Here is a 12,058-nt window from a genome sequence, read left to right as displayed (position 1 = left end):
AGGACCTAAATCATGCAGCTTCTCATAGGTTTCAATATTAGAAAATATGCTTCTTCAGGTTATCTATGGGTTTTTAAGCAGCTCAGGTACTGAAGATACAAAATAGGAGTAAGACATGTTTCTACAGTTTTCTTACACTTCTATACTTTTTCCCTTTTCTGATCTCGCCAGGCATTTTTGGACATGATGTGACCTCATTGCTGACTACAACTACCTGAAGGGAGGCTGTAGCCAGGTGGGGGTTGGTCTCTTCTCCCAGGCAACCAGCAATAGAACAAGGGGACACAGTCTCAAGTTGTGCTGGGGGGAAGTATAGGCTGGATGTTAGGAGGAAGTTCTTGCCAGAGAGAGTGATTTCCCATTGGAATGGGCTGCCCAGGGAGGTGGTGGAGGCACTGTCCTTGGAGGTGTTCAAGAAAAGCCTGGCTGGGGCACTTAGTGCCATGGTCCAGTTGATTGGATAGGGCTGGGGGATAGGTTGGACTGGATGACCTTGGAGGTCTCTTCCAACCTGGTTGATTCTATGATTCTATGATACCTTTCTTACTGCAATTTGAGGGAGATCACTGGGGCAGCTGTGGGAGGGGTGCTCAAACACTGGAAAGCATGCATATGAAAAGGCTGAAAGATGGACTCATGATACAGAGACTTTAGAAACTTTCTATCTTAAAAAAAACATAATTAAAAAATCCCTAATATAAAGCCAGATTGTCCTGCAGAGTTTAGACACCTGGATCTAATGAAAATATAGAGAAAGGTTGTCTAAAATCTAAACAAATAAACAGACAAAAAAAATAAATCTCAGCCAACCTTCCGTAAACAAAATCAAATCAAGGGTCAAATTACTTGTTATATCACTTCTTTTGGAATTTAACTTTGCTCTCCAGTTCAGTACAATTACATCTTTGCCTTTAAAACATCAGTGAAAGAGAATGGGAGTTCTTTGTCTTTCTTTTCCTTCTTTTCAGTAGCAGATAGGAATTTGCCCTCTGTTTTCAGTTTGTATAACATCATACTGTGTTTAAATAACCTAAAGGGTGAAATTCAACCTGATATAGCTTCAGTTTCTTCAGAAAAACACAGCTATATATTCCTATAGCAAGTTACCCTTCAGAGGTGTGATATAACATCTGAAATACAGCATTTTAAGAATCAGAGGAAATGTCACCCATGGGGTACAGTGATGCTGAGAAACACAGAAGCCATAGCTCTTCACAGAGGAGCAAAGTTTAAATAAAGATATAACAAACCAAACAATGCTGGGTCACAGTAACCTGAGAAAAGTCAAACTAACGTAAATAGCTCATGTTTCTCTTACAATCCTACAAGCTACACTCAGCAAACATCTTTCAAACAACAATAACTTTAATCTACATTTCTCAGCCCTCAGCATATGTATTTTCTTTAGAGGCATGAAAAGAGAGGGCATAATTTTGATCCTGAGCTTTTTTTTTTCCCCTGTCTTTCTATATATAGTTTATCTACACTTTGGAAGCTCAGTTTCAAGATTAAAATTCAATGAAGGACAAGTACAACAATTAAGGAGAAGGACCACATAGGTCCTCAATTACAGAGGCATGGGGCACTCCTAGACAGTAAAGATGGAAATAACATTTCAAAAGAAAAAATAACAGAAAGCAACTTTAGGAACTTCTTAAAGCAACTGCACGAGTAGTAAATAGTTGCTACAAATGGTTGCTTTTTTAGAGCAAAAGATATATCTCATGAATGTATTGTGCTTTGCCTTCTGCGTTATCCAATAATCAATCCTAACTCTTACAGCTGCATCCCTTTATAAATAGGTACAGCATACTGATCTATAGCCTGAAAATCATTGATGTATGCAATATGTGGTTAGCATGTCTACCAGGTCAGCCTACTCGTATTATTAGTCACTTAGCTCCTACAGGTCTTTTTTGTTGTTGTTGTCTTGTTGGATGATTTGAACAGGAGGGTAATAAAAAAAAACAGCAGACAATAATTAAGAGCAAATGCTGTTGCATCTACTCATTATTTTGATTATAAAAATCAGGTATGTTTGTACAAAATTTTTCAGCGGTGCCCAGTCACAGGACAAGAGGTAACAGGCATCAATTTAGACACAGGAAATTCCTTCTAAACTATCCGGGTGGTAGAGCACTGGAAGAGGCTGCCCAGAGAGGTGGTGGAGTTTTCATTTCTGCAATCATTCAAAACCTGCCTGGGTGCTGTCCTGTGCAAGCTGCTGTGGTTGACCCTGCTCTGGCTGAGGGGTGGGGCTAGATGATCTCCAGAGATTCCCTCCAACTCCTATTATTCTGTGATTCAGTGATTTCCTGTAATTTACATTTTGAAGACTTAATAAGTTAGACAGATTTCAGTTATACCTTTTCTATATGAGAAGAAATAATCTACTGTCTAGTCCCTAGAAAGTACTTATTTCTACTTAAGTTTAACCTATAGATAGAAAGTCTACAGATATTGCTATTTGTACAGGAGAAGCATGACTAACATTCATTTTTTTTCCTTCAGAAATCCTATACTGGGTAAAATCATGTCCTTGAGATAGTGTGAAATCTCTGCAGCCAGGTGACATTCTTCCCTCTTAAAGATCTTCCTTCTAATTAAACTTTATATTAACAACTGAATGCAGACAGGTTTTCCTACTTTCAATTATACAAAGTTAGTAATTCAATGGTTGTATGCACATTAATTTACCTAGAACTTAATGGAATTTGCTTACCTAGTTTCAACTGATACATTTGCAGAGCTATACTGAAACTCCATTCACATTCCATATATTCTTTCCTGGTGAAAAAATACTTGCAAATGCATGTGACTGCCTCTTTGGATCCATTTCAAAGCCTTCTTTAGGAATCTGAACACACCCTTCTGTGGGAAAAAAATGAAGAAACAAACAAAGGAATGAAAAACGCTTTAAGACCATTCTTCCTCCCAGAAGTTTCTCAGAATTTGATTGAGAGTTTTAAATAGAAAGAATCCTAAAAGAACGGGAAGGATGAAAGCTTCCAGCATCACAACATTTTGGTTTCACCTTTCACTGCACCTCCTCCTTACAGTCATGAGTGCAGAAACAGTAAAGCACAGGGAGGGAGGAGATGAAGCTCTGGGAGAGATGTTTAAATGGGAATTTCACCATGGATGAAGCTTGGCAGGTTATCTAAGCTGTACTATTTTCCTGCTTTGATCCCTGCTGGGAAAATACACACCTTTCACTTTCTCAGTGTTTGCCATCCCAGAGAAATTGCAGAGTATCTTGACCTACAAAAGAATTGTGTGATCTATATGTACATGCACACAAACATACTGAAAGCATAAATCGGCAGACACTTGTAATGATTCATTCACTGTGAAATCATACTCTGCCAAATCAATGAGTTACTGCTCTGTAACTGAAGGTAAATTTCACTCATGGTGGATGATTCATATCTATTGTGTTTGGCAGGATTTTGTCAAAAAAGTAATTGAAAACAATGATTGTCTATTATGCATGAATAGTATTGTAAACAACACAGACTATGATGTGAATGACATCTGTAATACTGTAGTTTTGAACCACAGCATTTGGGGCAGAGAGAAAGAAGTGCGAACATTTGGTGGTTACATGAAAATTTTCATTAGAAAAGTAGGTTTATTTTATGCCTCCTTTCATACCTAGATCAAAGAAGCTTGTGATGTGACTCATGCTTCTAAATAATATTATGTCTGTCCCCAAGGTCTTCACATATCCCAAGGGAATTGGCATTATACATCAATTGCAGTATAGGTATAAAGTATAATAAATGGATCTTGGTGTACTAGCTATTATAAATTATGGCTCCTCATGTTTTACTGATTGGTATGAGAGCATCTGTATTGACTTACAAATGGTGCTTAGAGAAGTGCATACATGTTCTACCTGCTTATGAGCCGAGTTACTGAAAAGCCCTTCTCAGCCCCTTCACAGCATAAATAACTACGAAGAGCTCAGACACAGCGAGCTTTAACCTCTGGCCTGATGGTAGAACTGTAGGTGTCTGTGTTTTTCCATTTGGAATGAATGAAGAAAAAACAAACAACTGTTCATAGACTGTTATTAATCATTTACAGTGAAGTAGCTACTCATATGAGATAGATCTATCCAATGTGCAGTTAATGAGATGTGAGGATCGAAGCTGCTTGTTTCTTTTGATGTATTATTTTATAATACATTTTTAAATGTTCTGCCTTTGTATGCCAGCAAAAAATAACAGGATGGCAGGAGGTGACATGTGAACGTAGATGTTCACACTGAGTTAATACAGCACATGCAGAGGTTGAAGCTAAACAAGAAATTTTGCATTGATTTATTCCTTATGTAATTCACAAATAATTGCAGTAAAGAAGATCATTCAGAAGGATGTACATTTACTTCTGTGGACTTAGTTCATGGATTAGGATGTCAAGACCATTTAAAAGATAAAAGTGCTGAGCATGAAAATTATATAATTGGACATTCATGTAATCTTGAGTCAGGGATGGGGACTGGGAGTTGGGGGATGCTGTTGCCAAGAAACTTAAAACATTGCAAATTTATTGCTATCCCACTTTTAAAACCAAGGCAAGGGCACATTTCTCCAAGTGCTTCTCATTGTGTTTGGAATACAATTACAGAAAATGCCTTCCTTGCAGTTCTTGCTTTGCAGGCCTGAGGGTATGTCTGAGAGGGCAGACAGTCCTGAAACTATGTTTTAAGCACAATCTCTTTCTACTTTAGTTACTGGAAGAAGAATGGTCATAAGAGCCCCATCCATTCCAGTATCCTGTGCTTTAACTACGGACAAGAGAAATGTCTAGAGAAGAATATTACTGTTAGGTAGCACCATGCAGCTGGACTCGGGAGTCCAACTGCAGGCAAGTCAGTATACACCTGAGCTTGAAACTAGGCTAAATGACCTGGACACTACTCAGGTGAGGAAACATTGAAAGCTGGAACTATTCTGCCTGGAGAAGAGAAGGTTCTAGGGGATCTTATCAATATGCATAAAAATCCTACAAAAAGGAAAGGAGAGAAGGGATCTTGACTCCTCTCAGTGGTGCCCACAGACAGCATAAAAGGCAGTGGGCACAAATTAAAACACCTGAAGTTCCCTCTGAACATCAGAAACACTTACTGTGAGGATCATCAACAGTGACACAGGTTGCCTAGAGAGGTTGTGGAGTCCCCATCCTTGGAGATATTCAACATACAACTGGACACACTTGTGGGAAAACACCTGTGGCTGACACTATATGAGCAGGACAGTTAAACTAGATGACTTCAAGTACCTTTCAACCACTTGGAGATTCTGTGATTCTGTGGCAACAGGATTGTCTAGGGACAAAGGTTAATAAAAGGTAAGGACATTGAAATATTTCTCCCAAACACTCCTCCAACACTTTGACTTGGGAATTTCTTTCAGCCAGAAGTGGTGTTTTGATATTGAACAGAACATTCATAAACTACATATTCTGCCATAAAATGTTTCTCTCTTTCTTTCTTCTACTGTTCAACCCATGATTAAGTAGTTAACACTCTGCAGAGGCACTAATTTAAGGCTGTCTGCAGACTCACAAGAACCACTGAATTATTTCACACTAATATTTTTATTATCTTTGCAATCTGTGAATGTGTTTAGGACCTAATGTCGTTTCCATATGTGAATAGATGAGATCAGTGGTAGCTCACCATTTGCATTAATATTCTGAATGAGGTAAGTGCCTAACTTGATGTGGCACTTCTGAAAATGCCTAGAAATATTTAACTGCATTTATTTCACACAAATTACCTTTGGATACCAATTCCTACTATTTTAGATAACAGCATGCTGAGAGCAAAGATATAGGTAATTGCACTTGCTTGCTGAGGTAACCCAGTTTAGTTACTATCTTTGTGCATTTCCATTTAAAGTTACATCATAAGTGGTACTTGATATTGCCCTAAATAGGTGACAATAACAATTAATCTACTAAATCTCTTCAAGGTCCTTTATAGTACAGATAAACTTGATCAACCTGCAAGCTTGTAATTTTTTTTTTTCACACAAATATTACAAAATCTAAAAAAATTCATTGTGGTTAACATAGAATGACTCTTGAGTAGCTTTATTTAGAGACACAGGTCCTTAGATGGCTGATGGGAGTTGTTTTTTGCTCTCCAGTCTTTGTTTTTAAGTCTTCAGTTCCTGACTGACAAATGATCAGTAGGTTATTACAATGCAATAGTACATCACCTTCCTAAATGATGGTTCTATGCCTTTCCAAGACTTGAGAGTGAAAAAAACTTATTCAAAACCATTCACCACATTCACTCTGACAGAGCAGCCTTAAGATCAGATGTAGTTACCGCAATTGCTACTGTTCAGGATTAGTTATAGCACCAGAAGTAACAGCTCAGCTAAGTGTAGCAATATGCAGTTGCTTCTGACACTGTTTCATATACAATGCTAATTATTGTTATTCTGACTTTACTGACCTATTTACGATGCCTCAATATTTCACAACTAATAGTTTAAAATATGGATCTTAGGTGCTTGAACATCAATAGTACCTGTGAGATTTTGGCATCAAAGTAACTTAAAAATTGGTCTTGAGCATGTTAATAAAAGCTCTTCTTTGTGTTTCTCTTTCTCAGGTATGAAGTGAATATACCAAAACCTTCTAACTACAAAGGGCAAAGAAATGCATTGAAGTTGTGAAGTAAGCAACTGTTATATGATAATGTAAGATGGTAGTTACATAGTCTTAGAACTGGATTTTGAAATAGAGCAATTATATACAAGAATTCCATGCTAAAATGACTTATGCTAGAAGAATAACTTTGCTGTATGTTTAAATTTACTTCTGCAAAGAAAAAGAAACTAAAATAGCGGCTAGCATCCAATAGTATGCTGCTGAACAGCATTATTTAAATCTAATTAGTCAATTAATTTAAAAGTTCAGTTCTTAAGTCTTTCTATTTACATTAAGATAAAGAAAATACCCAAAATGTGAGCTTTCCTTATCCAGGTAAACTTCTCTATCCTACATGCTCCCTAAAAACATTCTGGAGTTCTATAACATGATCAGAGAGTCAGCTCATCTGGACTCTGAGAGCACCACAGAAGTGTGTTCCATGGCCATGGATCCAGAAAGAAAAATGCCATGAGAGACAATGAAACCTACTGGAACTGGGCTTGTCAATGTATTGAGAGATGTGTGGTTCATATTGGTCACAAAAAAAACCCCAAAACCAACAAAACAAACAAAAAAAAAAGTGAAAACAGACAGAGTAGAGCAACCCAGATATGATTAAAAGAACCAAATGAAAACTGCTTACAGAGGGTAAATTATCAACAGGTGTCAACTGACTGACCAGTTAATTCCAATACCTGCTTTTCTTATGGAGACACTGACACTGAGCATCACAGCAATGGCAATGAATCCTTCTCCTTGTTCCCTGTGTGTCCCCTACCAAGAGCAATGTGCTAGTTTGAAGCTAGCTAGAATGTTTGGTGAGAAGAGCTAGATCATAGGCTGTGAAAGGAAAACAATGGTGATGTCCACTTCCATTTGTGTCCTTGAAGTCAGTTGCAAAGCTTTCCTTGCCAGCACTCTGGTGTTTTATTCTTCTCAGTTCATCTCTCATAAGTCATTTATACACTTTGATGACAGAAACATGGAGAAAATCGTGGAGGGATCATTTTTAGTAACTTATGACAAAAAACCATTTGCAAATTTTCGTTAACATCTCACTTTCTCCAAAATTCTCATATTGCCATCTGGAAATAAACAATACAGCACTCCACATTGAAAATTACTTCAAAGGGCATCCTAATATTCTTCAAATTAAGTAGCTTAAGGACAAAAATCCTTCAATTATTAAAATATCTGGTAAGCATCTTGATTTATTTGGACTCACTGGCCCACTGCCAGTGTCTCTTGTAAATATTTTCAAAATAACTAGTTAAAATCCTTCTGAACCAGCCCCAAAAAAATCTCTTTTATTTACAGTAACCCTGACAACAGTTAGTTTTCTGGCAGTGATACTCAGTCCTCTCTAGCTGATCACTGCTTCTGAGCACTTCTTGTCACAATTCTGTAACTATTTTGCTTATACACACACAAACATCTTGAAAACCTAGGAACAGGAGTAGTTTATTGCATACAGGGAGCCTGAGAACAATTGGGGGTGAAAGCATTACTGTAGAATCTAGGCTCTATTTGTAGTAATACTTGATAGTAGCAACAATAATACATTGCAAAAAAATATTTTTCTTTGTTGAGTTGAATTCATGAAACAGAACAGGTGGTGTGGATTTGACCAAGAAACCAAGTGCATTTAAATGAACAGTGAAGAAAGGAAAGTCTTAATTTTCTGTAGTTTCTATCTAGAAAAAAAAATAATGAATAAGTCAAAGAAAGCAAAGGGGGTGCAGTGTATGTCTGTGTGTTAAAAACAAAACAGACAATGAAACAAACAAAAAAGCCACCAAAAAAACCCCAAACCCAAAGCATTCCTGCATGCCTGACACTTCCACTTTAAAGGGGAGTAGCATATCTGTGTTAAGCATACCTTAGTATATCTACTATCATGGATACAATACAATATAAGCCAAGCAAAACATTTTCTTAATAGCAGAGTGAGACTTACACATAAATAAACTATGGAGGTCTAATTCAGACAGGACCATATTACACAGATCAGCTTGAAGAAACGCTTCAAGATATTAACCAAAGGGGAAAAAGAGTTAAAAAATATCACTCATTGGTTCTATTCCTTTTTAATAAGCACCTCATCCATAGCTGCAAATCTGAAAGGTGTCTTCTTAACAAATAACTCTCCAAAATGTTTTTATTGGAATTGTGCATGACATTTTCCCTGAATTTGTTTTAACCAATAAAACAAAATATATTTTTTCCTGTGGTTTAAGATTATAGTAAATTTCCTTCTTTCTCTTTCTTTCTTTCTTTCTTTCTTTCTTTCTTTCTTTCTTTCTTTCTTTCTTTCTTTCTTTCTTTCTTTCTTTCTTTCTTTCTTTCTTTCTTTCTTTCTTCCTTCCTTCCTTCCTTCCTTCCTTCTTTCCTTCCTTCCTTCCTTCCTTCCTTCCTTCCTTCCTTCCTTCCTTCCTTCCTTCCTTCCTTCCTTCCTTCCTTCCTTTCTTCATTTTTTTTTTTTTCATCTTGAATTTTGCTTAAGGTCCAATTGTGCAACAATTTCCTACATTGGATTTTGCTTAGGGAAACATTTTTTTTTATAGTAGTTACAGAATTTCACCTCATTTTTAACTACATATCCTTTAAAAAAGAATAAGTAATGTCTGCAGTAATCTGTGAATAGTCTGAGAAACTCAAGCTCTTGATGCACATGATGCAGGCCTCCTTTTATTGCTATCACCCACTTATTTGCATTTTCAGAGAAAATGTTATTCCTGTAAGAGTCTCTAGAAATATCCCATTTTATCTTCTGAAACTTTAACTGTAAGTCCCAAACATACACTCACACAGAACTAGATTAGTTCTCAAATAATTTTTTTTTACAGCCAGAGGTGAGCTACCAGAAGGTAACACATTTGGTTTCTACTGGAATAGGTCAGTTTAAAGCCAGTGACCCAGCAGTGAAAAATCCATTCTCACTCCCCTGAGCATCCATCATCTCAGATAACCTTTTTACTCTGTAATTATTTGTTTCCGCTAAACTCTAAAGTACCCTATGATGCTTGGTAAGATACAGGCAATTTAACTTTCATGTTTGATATTTCATCAAAATGCAGGAAACTCTTTCATGGTCAGAGCTTTTATTCTTCTGTGCAGTGGTCTTTGCAGTTAGAACACAACTGGAAAAAAAGTACAAAAGAAATGCAGCTCTCTCTCTCTGTGTGTGAAAATACTCTGGAGAAAAATATTTTAATTAAAACTGAAGGAAGCAGAACTTCCAAATATTTTTTGAAAAGGACAAAATCTTCACAACAGTTTACAGATTCAGTTAACATAATACAATCAAGTCATGCTCTGTTATAGCCACTGCAATTCCACTATGCAGAGTCTTTTGTAAGTGAGCCTACGTGATTGGAAGCACCCATTTTCATCAGAAAGAAGGCTAAAAATAAAACAAAATCATTTTAATAGGTACTTTTATGTATGTAATTAGAAAGCACAGTTATTGTAACCAGACCAAGCACTTAGTTCAACCATATATTTGAATGTTTAAATCAAGCAAGACGAGAAGAGTCATATACCAAAATACAATTCCATGTAATTTAATTTCTGTCTGGCATCCCTGTAGAGAAATGAGACAACCAAAATATTTCAAGAAGTTGAGTAAAAACTTATTTCCTGCTCCTCAAACATAGTTACTCACTGAATATGCAAATTTAGTCCATTGCTGTGAGAGCAGTGAGTCTTTTTCAGTCTGTTTTTTACTTTCATTTTGCAAGGGATTATGAGTTACGATAGCAACTTTATGAGATACAATCACTCAGTTGCTTTTGATACCCTGACATAGTTATATCCTGATGGGAAAATACTGGTGATAAATTCTAGCACTTATTTCTCTAGTTTTCCTTGGGTCATAACTTAAAAAGCAGGTGTAATGACATTGCTAGCTCAACACATCCTTGCCTTAGAATTGTTTAACTTGAATGGTGTCTTGATAATATCAAGTATGAAAAAGAGATGAGCTATACAGCAGAAAAAAAAAAAAAACAGTTAAACAATTATCCAGACTCATTGCATTTATGGGACAGAAATTTCAAACCCACAACCCTGAAACAGAAGCCTTTTATTGACATTGAACACTATATAAGACATTCTGCTAGGTTTTCAGCAAAGGTTCAAATGAAGGTTCAGTGGAGTGCCTCATTTCTGAACACTTATGGTAGTAACAGTAATAGGAGAGAAAGTTGAGCAGAGAGAAAAGTCAATAACTTGAGAACAGAGAAGGACTTATCATCAAAGCAAGCCTTCCGTCATGTACTCGAATCATGATTCTTATTACAGCCATGGAATGGTAAGTACACAGAGAAATTGTGAGACAGACAGCATTGGCAGAAATATCCTTAAAACTTGTTAAAAAGGGAAAGAGGAGAAGGGAAGAGAGAAAATTCAGATAAAATGCCAACCAAGACAAATATGGAATAAGATCAATCTTTCTTCAAAATTATTTCATTTGCTACCATGCCTTGGAAATGTCAAATTTAAAGCAATCTCTTCCCTCATTGTTCTCTTTTACAACACTGTCCTTGATTAACTGAAACACATTTTCCTGTGGGTATTAAATAATTGGTTTGTTCTGGGTAAAATACATGCTGAAATATTCTTTATTCTGGTTTTCCTGCAGCAATATGATTTATTCATAATATTGTAATGGACCTGATAGAGTCTTTGACTCAAGAGCCTTGAACAATGTATCTAAAATTCTATCCATTGTCTGAAAAATACCATACATATATATATATATATATATATATATATATATATATATGCATATAGATCAATGAATCAGTACAAGTATTTACTACTGGCTACATCTGCTTTCAAGATACAAGTAGATCAAACTATACTGGCTATCTGAAAAATCTGCATGAAATGTGCAAAAATTTCCTGGTAAAATAGAACTTGGAACACCTTAACTGAATATCACCTCTGCATCTCACACAGTACCTTTTCTGTGTGTGAGAATATTTCTTTCTTTCTTCCTCATGTATCATCTGTCAAACTCTAGCCAGTCTACCTCTTCAATCTACTTTGTCTTTCTTTCTGCTCCCTCTGTAAGACCTTCTTTGGAGATCTGTCTTTCTGTTTAGTTTGAACTAAAATAAGGGTTTGTTTTTTGTGAACTTGAAACCATTAGGAGGTGAGGCTAGGTGCCATACAACTTTTATTATACAGCTTCAGCTTCTGAGACACTAGCTTTATAAAGATTGTCAATATAAAATAATAATACAGTACAATTTTATTTTAAGGGCAACTCATGCCTGAAGGCATGCTCTATAACTTACTATAGGTAAGCAATGATGTTGCAATTACATCCAGAAAAGGACACAATATATTTCTTGTGACTGACACATTTATATATGCTTAT

The sequence above is a fragment of the Pogoniulus pusillus genome, chromosome 9 (genome assembly GCF_015220805.1).
Source record: "Pogoniulus pusillus isolate bPogPus1 chromosome 9, bPogPus1.pri, whole genome shotgun sequence".
Classification (NCBI taxonomy): Eukaryota; Metazoa; Chordata; class Aves; order Piciformes; family Lybiidae; genus Pogoniulus; species Pogoniulus pusillus.
This window is presented reverse-complemented; position numbering follows the sequence as displayed.